General features: G+C 36.4%; 1 long non-coding RNA gene across 1 annotated transcript; it reads right to left on the bottom strand.

Annotated features, from left to right (window-relative positions):
- Positions 1-2,691: 2,691 nt before the first annotated feature.
- Positions 2,692-19,049, bottom strand: LOC123870073. Its single transcript, XR_006796998.1, has 3 exons — positions 19,039-19,049; positions 8,016-8,018; positions 2,692-2,796 (listed from the first exon to the last, which is right to left on the bottom strand). It is a non-coding gene; the product is annotated as an uncharacterized LOC123870073 (long non-coding RNA).
- Between the last annotated feature and the right edge of the window lie 277 nt (positions 19,050-19,326).

The following is a 19,326-nucleotide window of genomic DNA, read 5'->3' as shown; positions in this document are numbered from 1 at the left end:
CCCTGTATCACTTAGTCTATGCCCTGGGTCTATGCATGAGGTGCTTATTCATTTGTACGTCGCGGTCGGCTCGTTAGCAATTGGACATGCCCGTTGCACGAAATATTTCAGCGATTGAAGCGGCGGTAAATTGCATGCAACAATAGCACGCGCCTGCACCAACGAGAACCTATTTACTACGAGGGTTTTACGATTCACTCGTTATCTCTAAATTATGTTTACTAGCCTTTGAACTCGTGCTTAACAAAACAACGTCCGCTGATATCCGCTTTATTGTGAGGGTTCCATACCTCCTAGACGAAAAATGGAACCCTTAAGTTCAGGATCAATTGGTTTTCCGTCTGTCTGTCTGTCCATGTGTCAAGACTTTTTTTTTATCCGACTAGGTACGGCAAAGCCAAAAGGAAGCCTTTGTCTTAAGTTTACCTAAATAATTATCACAATTTGGTATATTATTATCTTACAAATTCATCAATTGACAATCAAAAAGTGTATACACTTTGAGTACCTATATTTTGAATATAAGTATTAATTATGATTTGATTTGACTTGAGTGGAGTCGGCGAAGACCTATAAATTACCTATGTCCACGGTAAATAAAAATTAAGCACATCAAATAGTAATGCCGAGGCGACAACGACTCGGTTTTGACAGAACAGTCACCAGTATCACCATTCGAAGCGGAAGAGGACGGGATGACATTGATTCACATAGTCGGGGCCCATATTAATTACGCAGCGATGATCCAAGAGAGGCGAGCCTGGGACGCATCCATCACTCGCGCCAGATAGCGCGTTATGAACGACCAACAGATTTGTACTCGTAATTTGTACCACTGTCATCACATTTCAAAGACAAATATAAAGGATTGAGGACCGGAATGACAAGTGTCAGCGGCTCATTCGTTGGTATTTTAAGAGACGTTTTTATTTAACACGAGCAACAAGATGTGGATTGATCGAGACAGGTTTCGAGTGCCGTTCGATGGCCAGGTACGGCCCGCCGCAGTCCTTTAGGGCGGACGCACACGAAGGACTCATCTTCGGTTGAAAATTGTGTAGTTTTAACCAAAAAAACAGGACCTACTACTAATACCCTGCCCCTATCCTACTGGAACTAAGTCTAGTGAAATTTTTGAAAATCTTTCTTAGCTTCATAAACAAGATCATTTAATACTAATTTCTTATCATTTAATAAAACTGGCTTTTATTTTCTTATTTGGTTTTGACATATTTTTTTTTTTTTTTGCATTGTACGTTTTAATTTTTTTTTTTTCATTTCAATGCCTGATTTGTTTTTCTTTTTATATTTTAATTTAACGAACCGCATGTAAGTAGATATAACTAACACAATATTTGTACGCCACTCCGGCTAATGTGTCGAACCTTGTAATCATATCATCATCTTTTATACACACATTATGCAAATAAATAATTCTATTCTATTCTATTCTAATTTTAGAAAATAAATAGAATTTAAAGGAATTTTGTCAAGATTTTAAAATGGAAATTAATCAAACTGTTTTGGAGTCTTAATCGAAAAATCTTAAAAGAATATTTTTATTTTACCCGTTACTTATAATTATTATTACTACTGGCATATCTGCTACCTAAAAATCAAGAAAGTTAGCAATGCACTAGTTTTCATCAATTTTTAAAGAATTAAATCGGTGTTTTTCTGAAAACAAAAAAACGATCAAAAATGGATCCCTTTAGCCCAAAAGTATTTAGGAAGCATTTGTGCAACACCTTATTGCTTTTTATTGGCGGTCAAAGTTTAACATTGAACTTAACGTAACTTTGACAGACTGTCGTAACGCTACACAAACTTTAGCCCCCCAAAGTAGGGCGTGTACACCGGCCCTTAGGGTCTTCCTCGATGTTCTTAGAAATATCCTTGTGAACTCTTCACGTTCTTTCACTGCAACAATAACACATTCAAGTTGACTAAGCTTTTATCTTTAATTCCAGCTTTAAAAAGTTAATTGCTACATTAATTTGTTCCGTCGGTTTATCGGCTGCTATCACGTTTTTTGTGAAGTTTAACGCCCAATCAAGAGCTTGTGGCGTGGACTAGTTGCGACAGCATCCGTATCTATTGTTACATAGCTTTTTTTCCTCCTCGTCTGGCTTTACAAAGATTAGCCAATGTCAAGTTTGTAGTTATTTGTAACAAGTAGTTAAACTATACAAGTATGGACCCCGTCTGTGCCGGCGCTCGCCGACATACGCACGGCACTCCCTTAGAGCGCTTTCCAGTCAGTTTCAACAAAAAAAAAAACAATCCAAAAAGGCAGAGCACGCCCGCCAGCTAACACCAACACAGACGAAGTCCCATCTATTTTTACATAGCTCCACACTTAAGATAATCCATACTTTTTAGGGTTCCGTACCCGAAAGATACCAACCGGACCTTATTACTGAGCCTATTTTTTTTGAAACGGACATATCTACAGGTAATATGAATTTTATCTCGGAAAAATAAAAGGTTCCATTGTTCCAATCTACCTACTGTGCCTAAAGCAGTTTTTTTCCAAATGAACTCTAAATTAAATTCATTTCACTAGGAATAAAGTAGGACCTACGTATTTTATTGAATTTGCGTCTTTTAATCTTGACAAATGTCTGATTATTATTAGACTTTTACCCTGGAATTCATACGCAAAGTAGGGGCTTCTTTAGAGAACCATTCAGAATGCATCATTTGTGTCTCAATCTTTATGCAATACATAAAGTTGTAGATGACACATGTCGTCTGAATGGTCCACTAAAGAAGCCCCTATCTTGACTATAAATTCTGATAATGTGTCCAAAAATCTGTAAAAGCATCATTACACCAAAGAAATGTACAGATCCGTCGTCACCTTACAAATTACACGCACCGATATTATCGCTTGCGCCGCGCCAGAGGCGCGCATGCGTCAATATTTAATTACCGGCGAATTATACAGTGTCAAAAATGTAGCACCGTAGCTTTTTTATTGCATAATTTTAAGATCTTGAACTTGATCTTAATTATGTTAGTTTGTCGATGTTGTTTTATATTAATAAATTAGAGGAAGCTCGCGTTTTTCCGCGTGGATTTAGGTTTTTAAAATTCCAAGAAGTCCTCGATTTTCCGATATAAAAAGTATATAGTCTATATCCGTATACGAGATATATACCTACTAAGCTGGCTCTGTGCTTACCAAATAGATGATGCCCACGACTTCATAAAGGTGGAATTGGTTATTTTAAAAAAATTGTGGGGAATCCTTTAATTTTCCGAAACGAAAAGCCTACATCCATCTTAAGGATGCAAACTAGCTTCGTACTAAATTAGTCAAATTGGTTAAATAGATAGGCCGTGAAAAGCTAGCAGACCTCTGTCTGACAGACACACTTTCGCATTTACCATATTATAGGTAGGAAAATAACATTACTAATATAAACGGTAATTTAAAATCTAGTCATTCTGGCTTTCATTCATTTCTATTTCCTTCATATTTCGATTTTTATATCATCATAATATAATCATACCTATTTATTCTTAGCTTATTCTGCACAGATAGTAATTACCTATCCAACATCTAGGTTCTTAAAAAAGATAATAATTATGGTCAAAGCATGATTTATTGCTATTCTTCTATGAAAAATAGAAATAATTTTAATCGGAGCCTCCCAAAATGACCCTATACAATAATCCAAATGAATGGGCACTGGGCAGACAATCGCTTCGTCACTGAATATTAATTAAGCTCTAGGGAGTAAGGAGATACATTATATAGATAGGCCATGTCGCTGTTTTCACAAACATTGTTATGCAAGCACCCACAATGTGGTCGAATCGCAAAATGTTCCTGTCATTGCTGTTTTATTTGAGCATTGGACAGACCCAACGCGTGACGATAAGGTTCATTCGCCATTCCTAAAAGTTGTAGCTGATGATTACGACCATCTTATTGTAGTGGCTGTCGAACTTCAGTGCTATCAGGCGGGGGCCTTCGATAAAAACCTACAGCGGATGGGCATCCGACAGCGCTCGATTTTTATGAGACAAGAGTTTACGTGATAGAAAGGGAGACGGCCTTAGAGCTCTATGAGCTGAATTGCACTTTATTGCGTCGTAACAAAAAGAGCTATTTATTTAAACGTCTTTGCGGTTCTGGTGCTATACCAGTTGTACTCGTGTCTATTACAAATAGTACAATTGGCGTCACCTCAAAAGCCTCTGGGCTTCAGTAGTAAGGGTGTGTAAGCGGGTGCCCATAACTGATTGGACTGTTCCATCCACCAGTCCGCAAAGGTTAACAAACCTACACACAACCCACAGATGTCTACGTCGTTCACTTCATTTTTCTTATCAAATATACCTACAAATTCACCCACTGCGCAAGTTCAAGCTCAAGATCAGTCGTTTTATAAGAACTTCAGTCAAACGGTTGCCAACGCTCGTAGTTGCCGTGATACATTGTGTTTATCCAAGCCTTTATAAGCATCATGGTGAGATATTCAGATTAAAATCTCCATGAATGAGTTGTCGGGGTGTGGCAGTGATTCACTATCACTATTGGTTATAATTTCTTAGAATGAAAGACAATAATATGAATTAATTAATTCTTAATACTTTTATTGTTTCTATATACCTACCTATCAGATTAATTAATAGCTGCAAAAGTTTAACACCAATATTATATCAATATCAAATAGAGTTATGTCCAAATAAAAAGTTGCAAAGGTTTAAAATCTATGACATGCTTAGTTCTAGTGTTTTATTAAAACACCTCAAGCCTTACCTATACTTATGTTTTTCTTTCGGTGTTAAATTTTTTTGAACATCTAAAAAGATAAATAATTAACAGGTTCAAAATCAAGACTTCAAAATTCATTTTAAAAATAGATTCAATTAGGTATTATTGACTGTAAAGTAGGTAATCTCGATAAAACAAACTAATTTCCGGTTTTGTGTTCATTAATTAATGTGTTGCATTAAATTAAGAAGACCACTCAAAGAAATCTAAATTTTAAAATATCTTAATTGACGGAGTGATTCATAGAGGCACCTTCGACACGGCGTGATTTGTTAAATGTCGATATTTGAGTTTTTAATTACACATAACGAACTAAGAGCCCGTGAGGGCCAGTTCTTCGCTATTTTATAACGCATGTTGTCTCTAACACAGTTAGGAACGATCAGCGACTATGAAGTTTGGATCATCGTGACTTTGGCAAATAACAGGTTAAAAAGGTGTAGGTATACAATCTTTCGTTAAAGTTTAAAGTGGGTCGCAACGTTATTAAGTGTCTGTCAATGCATGACGTGATATCTAATACTATTCTGAAGAAAATATAAAATATAAGTATAATTACTTTATTCTTTGACACACCCTTGTTACCTGTTATTTGCCAAAGATACACTATCCAAACTTCATAGTCGCTGATCGTTCCTCCCTATCTATGTCGCAAACTTTCTGCTTTTATAAAATAACGAAGGTCTGTCCCTCACGGGGTCTTTCTCTGTAACTAAAGACGCGGTATTGGGGAGGCGGGACGAGATTCGTCACGCTCGTCTCCGCGCTTGACTGTAGATCGTTGTTTTGACCCGGAACCTTTTGTTCAGCACCAGCATCTCTTATTTTACGGCAATTTAAAATATTCTTTGTTTCAATTTCGTTTCAATCAAAATGTAAACAAAATGTTTTAATCACTTTAAAGTTTAAAACAATTATATTTTGACACGTGAGCCAACATCAGAGTGTTTACGTTTTAGAAAAACTTTAAATTCTTTGTTGCTATTTATGACAGTTATGAATGATCCTTGATCTTTCAGTGTTGTATTATGAAATCGTTTACGTAACCTCGCTTATGGACTAAGAACCAACGAATGCAAACGCCACCATGATCCTAACTTCATAGTTGCTTATCGTTCCGCCCTTTGCACTGTGTTGGGAATAATAGGTACTTATAAACTTTCAGCATTTATAAAATAACGAAGCTCTGGCACTCGCTGGCTCTCTCTCTATTACAAATGAGCTTAGATTTTATACCATACCTATTGACTTATTTAAACATAGAAGATTTTAATTTCTAGCTTACGACATTTATTGTTTCAAAACGAATACAATTCACTTATAAGCGTAATTAATATGATAGTTAATTAATTTAACTTATATTTCGCCGTGCCGTGCCGAATTTAAGCATACCATATTGATACCATAGTGTTAGAAACGAGGCAACACCTCACTTTTTTTTAGCGACGGTAACATTACACGGATGTCACCGGTGACAGAGTAGATGAAGCAATTGTGTGGAAGCGAGGCAATGTAGAGAAAGATATTATTATTGATTGTGAATTTTAGAATAAGAACCGAGTTGTGCATTTATCTAAGTAATGCTGATGGGCTAAAATGTCTTGAATATACGATAGTAGAAATGGAAGAACTGTGTTTGACTCGCTACAGCCCAAAATGTCCCCGAGTGGGACAAGGAATCATGAAGGAATAGGCGCTGCTAATAATAGGTACATTGTGTAAGGTTATTTTTAAAAATTTGATTTGAGTTGTCAAAAATAATATAAAATTATTAATTTAGCTGATGAAGGTAGTTTGGTAAAATCGATATTTGGCTCATTCGATGTCATACAATCTGTTGCTAGGCGGCCAACAAGATTGAACTTGCATAAATACGGGTGTTTCGAAGGTTTTAGTTTAGTCTCCTTCCGAGATTCGGGGCGATATCGCATATTTTCGGTATTTGGGTTGTGAACTGGATAATTAGATGTTGTGATAGCAATCACGCTCTAATTAAATTATTTATTTTGGCATTAGTTTGTTTAGATTAAAACTCTCGGATAACCTTGCACATTAAACTCGTGTTTTTTTGTGTTGGTTTCGGAGAGGACATTCCAATAATTCGATAAAAATATTTAAATAATACCTGCTTTTCTGAGTGACGCCAATAATTCAGAAGCGGGACGTGTCTCACGTTGTCTTAATTTCGCTGTGGTATATTTTTGTAAACAACCCACATTTGATTAAAATTTTTATTGGGTTTGATTTGGTGATTAAAATTTTTAGTTTTTTTTTAAGAATTTAGTCTTTTGTGAAGTGGAAAGTAATTTGCAATAAGTGGTTCAGATTTTGTATACATCGAATGAGAAGTTAGTCGTTTGGATTTATTGTTGACTTGATATTAAAACTGAGAGTTCGGCAGTTCAAGGGTAGGTTTTAATAATTTGACGGAGGGCAGGATAGCCCATGATTTGGATTTGACTTAGGGCAAGGAAGCCCGCGACTGACATGACAAGATTAATTAGAAACACGAGGACGTGTTAAATTCAGGACGGCCGAACTGTAAGGTTATTTTTAAAAATTTGATTTGAGTTGTCAAAAATAATATAAAATTATTAATTTAGCTGATGAAGGTAGTTTGGTAAAATCGATATTTGGCTCATTCGATGTCATACAATCTGTTGCTAGGCGGCCAACAAGATTGAACTTGCATAAATACGGGTGTTTCGAAGGTTTTAGTTTAGTCTCCTTCCGAGATTCGGGGCGATATCGCATATTTTCGGTATTTGGGTTGTGAACTGGATAATTAGATGTTGTGATAGCAATCACGCTCTAATTAAATTATTTATTTTGGCATTAGTTTGTTTAGATTAAAACTCTCGGATAACCTTGCACATTAAACTCGTGTTTTTTTGTGTTGGTTTCGGAGAGGACATTCCAATAATTCGATAAAAATATTTAAATAATACCTGCTTTTCTGAGTGACGCCAATAATTGTATGAATTAATTTGTGCCAAAGTATGCCAATTGTTTCTATCTATTGGCAATAGTGCAGCCACCGCGTGGTTTTGCACTAAGTCGGACCTTAACCAAACAAAACTGGTCGAATTATTTTTATTTTGTTAGTGCACGGATTTATTATTATGCAGTTACAGCTTTTTGTTGTAGTATGATTAAATTACCCGTTGACATGACGACGCCTCATCAATCACTCGTAATATTCCGATACGAATAACGTATTCGTAACCCACTTGCATCAGAACGGGCATAGTGCGTTTCAATAAATTGAAGTGTCAGTTATCTTTGAAGTAATGAGGGGTAAATTAATAACCGGGAAAGTGAATTTAGTCCCATTATTCTCACCATTATCTTTCTTATGCGTTGTGTTATTTTCAATGCTTAATGGTTTGATATCTACCAATTTGTAGGTAGAACATGAGCATAGATCACATTAAACACTTCTGGAATTTTCACTATCTAACGATTTCCGTACATTTAATATATTTTGAAAATTTTAATCGGAGAAAATATTATTATCGATATAGACCCTAAAACATTTTTTTTTGGAATTTTTGTCTGTCTGTCTTTCCGTACGCGCATCACGTGAAAACTACTGAACGGATGTTAATGAAATTTGGTACACTGGTAGCCCGTAGCAACTGGTCCGGGATTAAAGTATTGTTGTCGGAGTCGCGGGCATTTGCTAGTAAGTAGCTACCTGTGTACCTATCCTTCTTCTTTATGTCTTCCTCTTCCACTCTCGTATCCTGTCATCCATCAACGTTTCATCTACCCCTTTTATACACATATGCTCTTTTACGCAATCCATCCACCTTTTTCTTGGTTATCCTCCCCTCTTTTTTCCTTCTGCATGCATATTTAACATTCTTTATTAATTTCTTTTTTATTTACAGACTAGCGCTTGGCTGCAGTCAGACCTGCTAGCAAGTGATGATGCAGCCTACGATGGAGCGCGCTTGCCTAGAAGTTGCCTATTCACTCTTAACTTGCTACCTACCTATGTATAAATTAACAGCATCGAGTATCCGCACGTGCGTCGTGCGTCCCGCTGTGCCTCTCCATGTCAGTGGAACAGGCGTCCGCTGCCCAGCCAGGGCTTAGACAAAAGACAAATTAATTTTGTACACAAGCATTTAATTTGAATGTGAATAGCATGAAGTGCGACGAATGGCCGGAGAACAATGGTCGGCGCCGTTCATCCCGGCTTTTTGTTTTATGGCCGGCAAGAGCAAAAAGTCTAAGACGATTCCGTATTATGACCAGAGATATAAGATAGATGGAACCCGCTAGAGCAAACGTGTTTACAAAAGTGAAGCGAGAAGGATGAGTACAGATTCTACTTACTGTAACACAGAATACTTGATATAACCATTATACCTAATGCAAAGAAGCTATGACAACTCAATAAAGAAAGTACTGAATAGGCTTACCAAACCTCGACAAAGAAGAAGACCCCCAGCCACGTAGTGGTCCAATGTCAGAAAACACGTTAAAGCCCTTAACGTCTTGCTAATGACAACCCAGGACTGAAAGTCCTGGCACTTACGTAAAACGTCCGACCCCCAAATAAAGTGGGACAACTGCAAGAGCAAGAGTTACGTCGATGTAACATTTCATGTTAATAAACAAAACATTTGGGTTGGCATAAATCGCTCTTTGCTTGTTTATATACGACATTCCAATTCTTGTGATGTGACAACTTCGCAAACGTGTGATAAAACCAAAAGCTATCTTTTGTTTGTTGGCTAGCAGATAATAGCTGAGCCGCGGAGAAAACCATTGACTTCAAACTGGTAGGCTATCCAGCTTTATTGAATCCTCAAGGCTCAATTTTGTGCTAGTTTCGTAACTTTGTACAGCAAGAGCGGCTTCACCGGATGTGCTTCATATTTTGGGGTCCTTCTATATGTTTTTCGTTTAGTCTGGGGTTATGATATGGATACAGTAATGGAGGGTCGGCGAGGCGCCTAATAGCTTATAATATTAAATTTACGTGATAGCACAGAGCGGGCGGACCTCGGACTGAGGCCTGGGCCCCGATCATCGCTGTCCGGAAATAATCGTTAAGTGTGAAAGATTTAATCTTGAAAATAAACAACGCTTGGTACACGCTTAGTTCTATTCGGTCTTAGATAAAAATAATACTGTGAGTTACAGTGTTATAATATTGTTGGTATTTACTTTGAAATAAGGTAGGTAATCGTTATAGGTATTTTTTACTTTAATTTATTAACTTAATTTTTCACCAGAGTTAAAAAACCAATGCCCATTATGTATGTAATTAAAATTATCCTAGGCCGGGCACAAAACTTACCCTTTCCACACAAATTTTGTCTGTTTGACGGATTATAGCGAATTAAGCTTGCGGTTCCTTGTATATCCTTGTGCATGTGCATGCAGGACTTGTATTTCAGTAAAGTAACACCTGCTTCTATTTAACGTAGTATCCTATCATTCTTCAATATAGAAAAGTGGGAAATGTGCGATATAATTGACTTGAACCTGGGCTGCAACTACATTTTTTTTTTCAAGTAAGTAAATTACAAACAAATACTCATGGTCATTACACAACTTCAGGTTCAGTTTATCAAAGCATATCAAATAGTTGGGAGCTACTAAGTTATTGAGGCGTTTAATGGGTTTAAGCGATTACTCCAAATTGATAGGTTTACGTAACGGGGCCCAGGCTTGAAATATGTCCAGTGATGAAAGCATTTAACACTTTCTCCGCGAGCTCCATGTTGGGCTTATACTATTAGTCCATCAATCAAGATCCAATTTTGTTTTGAATCGTAACTGTTAGTTAAACACTAACAATCGTTGGATGTGCGGCTCGGCCCCCATCAATCAGAGGTGTTGACGGTGCCTTCGGCTGTCGCAAGCCCCAACTAAACCTCTTCCGATATAGTTAGTCTAAGAGACCACGTACATTAATGTTTCAAAGAGATAGTGAAAAGACAACATCTAGGTAAATGCGTCTCATCTTAGGCCACATGATCACTTTCCATCAGGTGTGATTGTAGTCCAGTGGATTGCCTATAGAGACTAAAAAGTCTTCAGCTGCAAAGTCATCGGCAGCGGCAAAGATATTTTTTTAAGAGTCCTATTATAGCCATTGAACTAAATTATTAGTAAGTATTGTAAGTAGTATTCTAAATTAAGAAGAAAGCTATTTCAAAAATAAACATGATCTTGTAGTGTGTATGAATCTATTAAAATTCGTTGCCTCCTGATCTACAATGACAGCTCTCGTCTCAACCCGACACATCCAATTCACATGTTAAATGGAATTCCCTTTGCGCCTTAAAATTATGAACGTCCGTATCATTAAAGTGTTTGTTTCTTTGACGTTTTTGTTCAGATGTTTCATCCAATTAGTGCTACCGTGTCGAAAGGATAATACTGTGATGAATGTATAAAGCGTTTAGCGCGTTAAAAACGGGGCCTTTTTGATAAAGTTGGGCCGCAGGACTTCTAATCTAATAAAAAATGTTTTCATCTTCCTGTTAGGTACTAGTAGAAGGAGATGTTTTAATATTTAGCCCCATAATGTCATAATTCATAAACCTTTAATAAACTCATCACCAGTCGGGTAAACTGAATACCATTTGCATACCACGGCGCTTCTCGTGGATTTCGCAACACTTTGTCGATACAATTAATTCTAGATAGAGCTGCAACATTAATTTTTTTTTGCAATAGTTTTCACTTGCTATGAATAAACTATCGATTCTCGGAAGGGGAAATCAGTAATTTTATAATTTCTAAATTACGTCTGGATAGGTATGTGGGAGGCTCCGGTCGTGGCTAGTTACCACCCTACCGGCAAAGCGGTGCCGCCAAGCGTTACGATTCCACGTAGAAACCAAAGGGGTATGGGTTTAATAATACCTGCCTTACTCCTTCCAGGTTAGCCCGCTTCCATCTTAGACTGCATCATCACTTACCACCAGGTGAGATTACACTCAAGAGCTCATATCTGAATAAAAAGTAAAAAAACAATCTTTTCAAAATAGGTTCCTACTACGAAGTAAGTAGTCCCGTAACTGTTAACAAATCACAAATACATAAAGTAATTCATAAAACATCAAACCATTATTCATTCATTAAGTATCTTATGGATTTCAGTCGTTTATTTGAATTGAAAAATGCTGATTAATTTCAGTTTAAACTGATACAACAAACAAGCTCACGGCTGCTCAGATAGTGAACATCGATCATCTGTCAGGCCAGCACTTCCTCTTTGCCCGTTCGTTATGCGCACGAGATATAAAAACTTTATATTACTGTGAGATATGACAAACCGACGAAAATCTTATGTTAGCTAGAAGCAGCCATTTGGCTGTTACTCTCGTGTTAACTGTCACCTTTTTATTGATCAGCTAAAGCAATATTGGCAATATTAGATGACAAATCACCTATAGTGTGAAAGATGCCAAAAAATAAACCGCATCCGCCTTCCAATCACGGGATTTCAATCCTGGGCACGCATCTCTAACTTTCGGAGTTAAGTTCTCGTAAGTTTTAACCAGTAAAATATCACTTGCTTTAACGGGGAAGGAAAACATCGTGAAGAAACCTGTATGCCTGAGAGTTTTCAGTGTGTGAAGTTTGCCAATCCGCACTTGGCAAAAGTAAAGAAGTAAACGTTTTTCTTTCTTCTTTTCTTCCTTTCTGTCTTTCTTTTTCCTTTCTTTTTTTTTCTTTCTTTCTTTCTAAAATAAACTACGCCTTACGATGATTTTCATGCACGTCGTATTTCTCATAGCAGAGTCGTAAACTCTTTCTCATTATTTACATAGTAGGTACTAGGGAGTAGGGATTTTCTTGGGATAATAATGCGGTGGGTTTCCAAATCATTCCGCAAACGATTCCACTCGACTAAGAATTGGACTATTAAATAAATAACAATAAGTACATAATAAATAAATAAAAAGTAATAATTTAATCGTAAGAATATAATGAACTGATTGATACCAATGACTCAATATCAGCAAGGCATGAAAGAAACGAAAATATCGAATTCGGATCTCCAAAGTCGATCACCTATCCATTTACCGACTTCGGTAAACGTAGCTTACAATGACAGTAACAGACAAATTGATCAGATGATATCGGGCGGTATCATCAAACACCACGCTCAAATAGCGTGGGGTTTGGTGGTCCATAAATCGTCTTTAAATCAGCACAATAATACAAATACAAATTACAGAGCGATAAATAACCTCTGTATGGGAAAATTGTATCTGGTTCGAGTGGTATCATCGATGGGCCGGTTTAATTTAATTGACTGAGTACGTGTCGATGATAAATGTAAGGGAGGTTAAACACATGCGTGCCTCTTAAATAAAGCTTTGGTCATACCACCATAGAGCAGCGAGAAAATTAACTAATAGCTAGAGCTCACTTTTATCCTGTGCTTATATTACGCAACGAGTTGAGAAGTGAATAACGTGTGTCTTTCATATCAATTTTACGATTTGATTTGACTATGAGGTGTGGCGTTACAAAGTGTTTCAAGTGTAATAGTACTGAGTTTCTTGCTGGTTCTCTTCAGTAGGAACGGTTTTTCAAACCAGTGGTAAATTATTATGACGATTCAAAAGCACTTAGATACCCGACGACCAAGGAAGAGACATCGGATCATGTAGGATTTTTGCCTACTAAAACACGCTTGGTGGCCACCTCAAGTGCATAATATTGGAAGGTTCTTAGATCTCTTACGAACACATCGGTGCCCTTTTTGTGCGACGCCCATTGGGCTCGTTCCATCCCATTTTAAGTTTAATAGTACCTAATGTTACAACAAAGATGAAAAGTGAAACCTTTTCAATTTCCACCATGAACAGCTACTAAACAGCTATTTTATTGTGTAAAGCATGCCTAGAAAATAGTAGACAACAGTAATTTCGATGGTACTCTTGCTGGCGCTACATTTTGTGATTCGAGTAGAATACCTGAAAAAATAGCAAGGAACTTGATACCTAAGTGATAGCACAGCACACAATCATTAAGTCAGTAGGTAACACATGGCGCATCTTTTACTATATGAGGTTAGCAACATATAGTTGAGGGATACGATTAGCCTAGAAGAGATGTTAAATTGAGTATTTTATTCAATTTTATATTTGGAGTAATAGAATCGCTTGGCGCTTTGCTGTTAGTAAAGCAAGTACCTAATCGCCCTTCGGACAGACGAGCTGATTTGCGATAAGCGGGTATTTATTGCGTTATTTGTGCGTGCCACCTGACGGGGAGATACGGGAGATGCGGCTACAGGGTCCGCCGCCGCGGGAGGTGCTCTATTGCCTTTCACTCCCCGCCTTCCCCCCGGGAACAAGCTCGTCGAACGCCCTTCACCGCATAAATCACAACACAGCACTACCATTCATCGCTGATGAATTTTGCTCACCCGATAATGTTTCCCCGTGAGATGAAGCCACAGGTTATGCGGCCCTGCAACGAACTTCGTGTGACCATGAGCAAAACATATAAAAAGTCCAGTATCACTGAATGTCCAAAAATACCAAGCCCAAAACCTTTTGAATCTAGAATGCTAAAATTTTACACAGTATGTTCCCTTTATAATGTAGACAAGGAGTAAGGCTGGATTTTTTTTAATTTCCACGAGATGAAGAATGAACAGGATTTACATATTCGCCGGGTAAAGCCGCAATCGGTAGTGAAATTACAATCTTGCTTATACGAGTAAACATGCTAAGATGCGCTTTTATTTAGCAGCCTCATCAAGATAGAAAAAAGTTGACAGCGTCTGATTCACACAGTACACATGATATTTTAATCTATAGGTAGGTATAGTCAACGTAGGAATCAGAATTTATGAAAATATTTGCATTCTTGCATTCTTGTTGTCACTTCTGCTACAGCTATGGCACAGTCTGGCTATGGATCACAATAACATAAGAAATAAGAAAATCCATTACAATACAATACAATTCTTTATTTGCACAATGTGTTTAAGTGTATAAAGTGTTAAATCTAAAAAACATAGTTCAGCACATTATAGCTATGTCGGCGTACAAATATAATAGTAAACAGTTTCGAAAGTAATATGTACTCTCTAACATTAGTTACATCGTCTTAGTAATAAAAAATAATACAAATAAATTAATCTCTTGTTGCAGGTCATAATTGCTTGCAAAATCTGCTTCTTACTGGACTCCCCAGAATAACCAACGCGAGCCAGGCAACGTGACGTGGCAGGCCGAGGTGACGCATAATGAAATAGAGAAAAAAGTTAAGTGACCAAAGAAGCATAGAATAAGGAGTGGTGGAAAAATCGGAGGGAGGCTTTGCCCAAATGTGTGAATGTACAAGCTAATTTAGATTTGATTAGATTACAAAAATAAAATATCTATACATCTCTTCTGATATCAGTATTTAGAACCACATAAAAATAGTGCTGAATTGTTTGTACAAATAAAATGAAGTACCGATTATGTCCGTTGCAAATGAGAGACGTGGTAATCGAGTGCCGTGCCTACACGGGTTAGCTAGCTAACATTATAAACTGAACCCAACTGAATTATTAATTTATTGAAATCTGAGACGAGCAAATAGTTCGCTATATCTGTTCGAAATGTAATTTGCTTTGCTGATCATACCCGGTAGTGACACAGACTAATTAATGCGCATTGTAAAACATAATCAGTATAATTTATAACTGCACATTATTTCGGCCCAGATTCCTTGTATGTCTATATGCTTATTTGATGTTGAGCAAGAAGTTTGAGCAGGTTTGCAAATTAGTTTATTTGAGAACGCTACCTTTTGGTGTGGTTGAAAACAAAGGTTAGTGCAATGATATTTTGAACTGGTTATGTGCATGTTATGTGTCATAAAAATTGCTATAGGTACATTGGTCATTTGTATCGGTAGGTACTACACTCACATCCTGTTGACAATGTATTCTTTTAAAGGTACATTGGTCATATGTATCGGTTGGTCTACATCTGTCTACATCTGTACTTACATCTGTTGACGATGTATTCTTGTACCTACAACCTAATTACATATATTGTAACTGTTTGATTACACAGTTGTACAGTTTTACAGGGACATGAATAATTATATTATTGACGGATTTCATTTATGAATTTGTCTGACTTTTCGATATAGATTTTTTAAACTTCTGCTATAGGTACTTAGTATAGGTACTTTATACTTACGTTTATTTTTGGGAAATAATTTCACAAGTGGCAATGAATAAATAAATAAAACACAATTTAGAATAGAATTTTGATTTATCAGTCCTATTTTTGTATACACTCTATATAGGTATGTGAATAAATAATATGCAAATAAACTTATCTGGATGAGGTTCTTCTAATATTTTCATACACAGCTCTAAAATAGTGTGAACAAGAAATGAAACCCATGAAAAGTTATTGGATTGGTGATTGCAAGTGCTGTTTTTATTTATACCTTTCTAGGTGTAAAGTTAAGTATTTTATTAATATTGCTTTCCATAATAGGATCAAAAGTGATAAAATAAAATAGAGTCAACATAATAAAAACTGATGGTATAGATGTGTCGAAGATAACGTTAAAATATATGTATGCTAATAAATTTATACGCTTGTAATGGTATTCATGTGATAAAATATGAGTAGGAACCAAACTTGTATACTGAATCACTGAGCAACACTTTGCACCTACCCTCCGGCGTCGATTGCCGTCGCACGCTAAAAATGTTTGTAAATTATTAAGATTATTTGAAAAAGAGAAATGTGTTACATTTAATTTTATTACACACGATAACTTATGGGCTAGCCTCGGCACTCACTTGAAAAACACGTTGCTCAAAATGCTGGAGTTTAAAACGATTACATATTTTTTACTGCAGCTGTTACATTTAATACTGAATCCTAACAGAATAAAGTCGAAGATACATTGCCGATAACACGTTCTTACGTCTTTTAGTTCTGAACGCTCTTTCGTAGTTACATACAGATCATTTGTGACATTAAAATATCAATAAATTTATAGTGTTGAGATAGGAATGGCATTTCCAGATGAGCGCCTTATCCTCGTCTTTATCTATGTATGCAAAATTCTTGACACTACACGCTAAGTGCATAAAATATACTATTTAATCAGCTTTATGATTAGGGTTTTAATAAAATGTGATCAGATGATAAAGATGTGTTTATTTTTCTCACAGTTTTGAAAACTAGAGCATGGTTTGTCGGCACTCACACATTTTTTACAATATTCAAGATAGAATAATATTATCTTGAAGTTGTTTTATTTGACGCTCGGAAAAAATATATACCTACATAAGTACCTACCACAATGGTAAACAAATAAAGGTAGGTACCTTGTTTATGTTCAATTACCAGTCACGTATTATATTATGTCCGTTACTATTGTAAATTAAATCTAGTTACCTTATCAATTGTCACTTTATTACTTCAATAAAATGATCAATGCATGCAATTTTACAATCATTATGTCCATGTTTGATTATAATCATACATTATTCCTGAGAGGTAGGTAGGTACCAGGTACAGATTATGCGAAAATGTTTTAACACGCTATTATTTGCAAGTCTGATGATAATAATTTCATACCACGGCATTCAGTAAAGTTTATTATCGGAAAGATTACTTTATAGCATTGCTAACTTTTATCAACATTATAACTACAGATATTGCTTTATCGGGGACCATAAAACTGGTACAAAATCGTTGGTACCATAGTGCAGGTCAAAGGGCAATTTTATTGGATCCAGTAATATTTATCTACTAAGTATATTTTTTTAACATATTTTAAGACCAAGTCTAGCTATGCTGGTTACATCCATACACTGCATCTTATAGGATCATCATCGGTGTTATGTCATTAATTTATCACATTACTTAATTGTTCCAATAATGGTTTAATACAAACAAACAAATAGCTATGGTATTGACTGATAAAACGGCATTCCGAACCAGTGGTAGATTATTTTGACGATTCAAAAGCACTTGTAAAAGTTTAATTGAATAAAAATATTTTGAATTGAATTGAAAATAATTAATAGAGGATTTGTACCTGTAGGTGCCTTTATCTGCCATATCTTTTTGTCGAAGTAAAGTTTCTTCTGGTACAAATACAAATAATACAGATATAAAACATTGAAATGTTGAATTATTCATATCTGTGATCATTGAACATTTTATAAAATTATTCTATTTATGTTCCGCTAAGTAGTCCTTCTGTAAAATTATGTAAAAAAGTGCATAGCTTTTATACAGTAGGTACTTAGGCAGAGAGTCTACTCACGTACAGCTGATGAGTAATCTCAGTAGAGATCAAACTTAACAGGGCTCTCTCCGTCACTCGTTTCCACTCGTTTCATACAATCGTAGTTCCAATTTCATTTGAATGTTAAGCAACCAAAGTCCATGAAATTTTGCAGACATATTCTAGAAACTAATATCTGTGTCTGTGGTGTTTTAGATTTTTCTAAAAATATGTAGTTTTAAAATTACAGGGGCTCAAAGATTTGTATGAAAATTTTAAGACCGCGTAACTTTGAAACCGAATATTTTAACAGAAATCTGGAAAACCACAGACATAGATATTAGTTTCTATAATATATGTGCAAAATTTCATGGACTTTGGTTGCTTAATATTCAAATGAAATTGGAACTACGATTGTATGAAACGAGTGGAAACGGGTGACGGAGAGAGCCCTCTTAAAGCTGACCGCCAGTGATATTATCTCGCGTAATTTGTAGCAGTCCAACCAATCTAAATATTTGTTTATAGCGATTGAGATGGTATCAGTATTTATGTCATATAAGTACTTACGTTTCGGCGGCTTCCCTCAGGTATCGCAGCTCATAACTCTGACATTAGCGGTCTGGTACCCTTTGAACGGTAGCCGCATCAGCTTTCATCAAGATCTGATAAAAACTTCTGAGGATTTGTGTCGTAAAATGCTAGAAATTTGACAACCAATTCATGACACTTAAATCACTGGAGTACCACGAATTAGTATAGTAGGTCTACGAGCTATGGCACCCAAGCTGGTTTTATCCCATTAAAGCATGCACTAACGAAAAGCGCGACATTAGAAAGCACTGAGTCGAAATAAAAAAAAGAAGCACTTCACAGCTGCAACGTGTTGTGCTGACAAACAGTGTGAGGCTGCAGGAGGAATCATACAGTTCCTTTGTGAATTGTAGTAATTAGGTACAACTTTTAGGATATACGTATTACGTAGTCGACATTCCACGGACATGTAAGAGATGATTTCCTTGTTTCTAATCCGGACCGTTAGGATATGGAATGCCCTTCCGGCTTCAGTTTTCCACTCCAATTTTAATATCAAGTCAAGAACTAATTATAGGCATTTTCTAGGCAAGTGCGCTTCACTTTTGCTGCATCATCACTTTGCCAGCAGGTTTGACAGCCAAGCGCTAGTCCACCAATTTAAAAAAAGGAGCGACGTTTCCATTGCTAGTTGTGTGTGTTCCAGGTTTTAAACCAAACGCATCACCGAGCGCAACATACACGTAAAGCAGGAA

The sequence above is a fragment of the Maniola jurtina genome, chromosome 12, assembly GCF_905333055.1.
Source record: "Maniola jurtina chromosome 12, ilManJurt1.1, whole genome shotgun sequence".
Classification (NCBI taxonomy): domain Eukaryota; kingdom Metazoa; phylum Arthropoda; class Insecta; order Lepidoptera; family Nymphalidae; genus Maniola; species Maniola jurtina.
The sequence above is the reverse complement of the archived record's forward strand: the minus strand, read 5'-3'. Positions and strand labels throughout refer to the sequence as shown.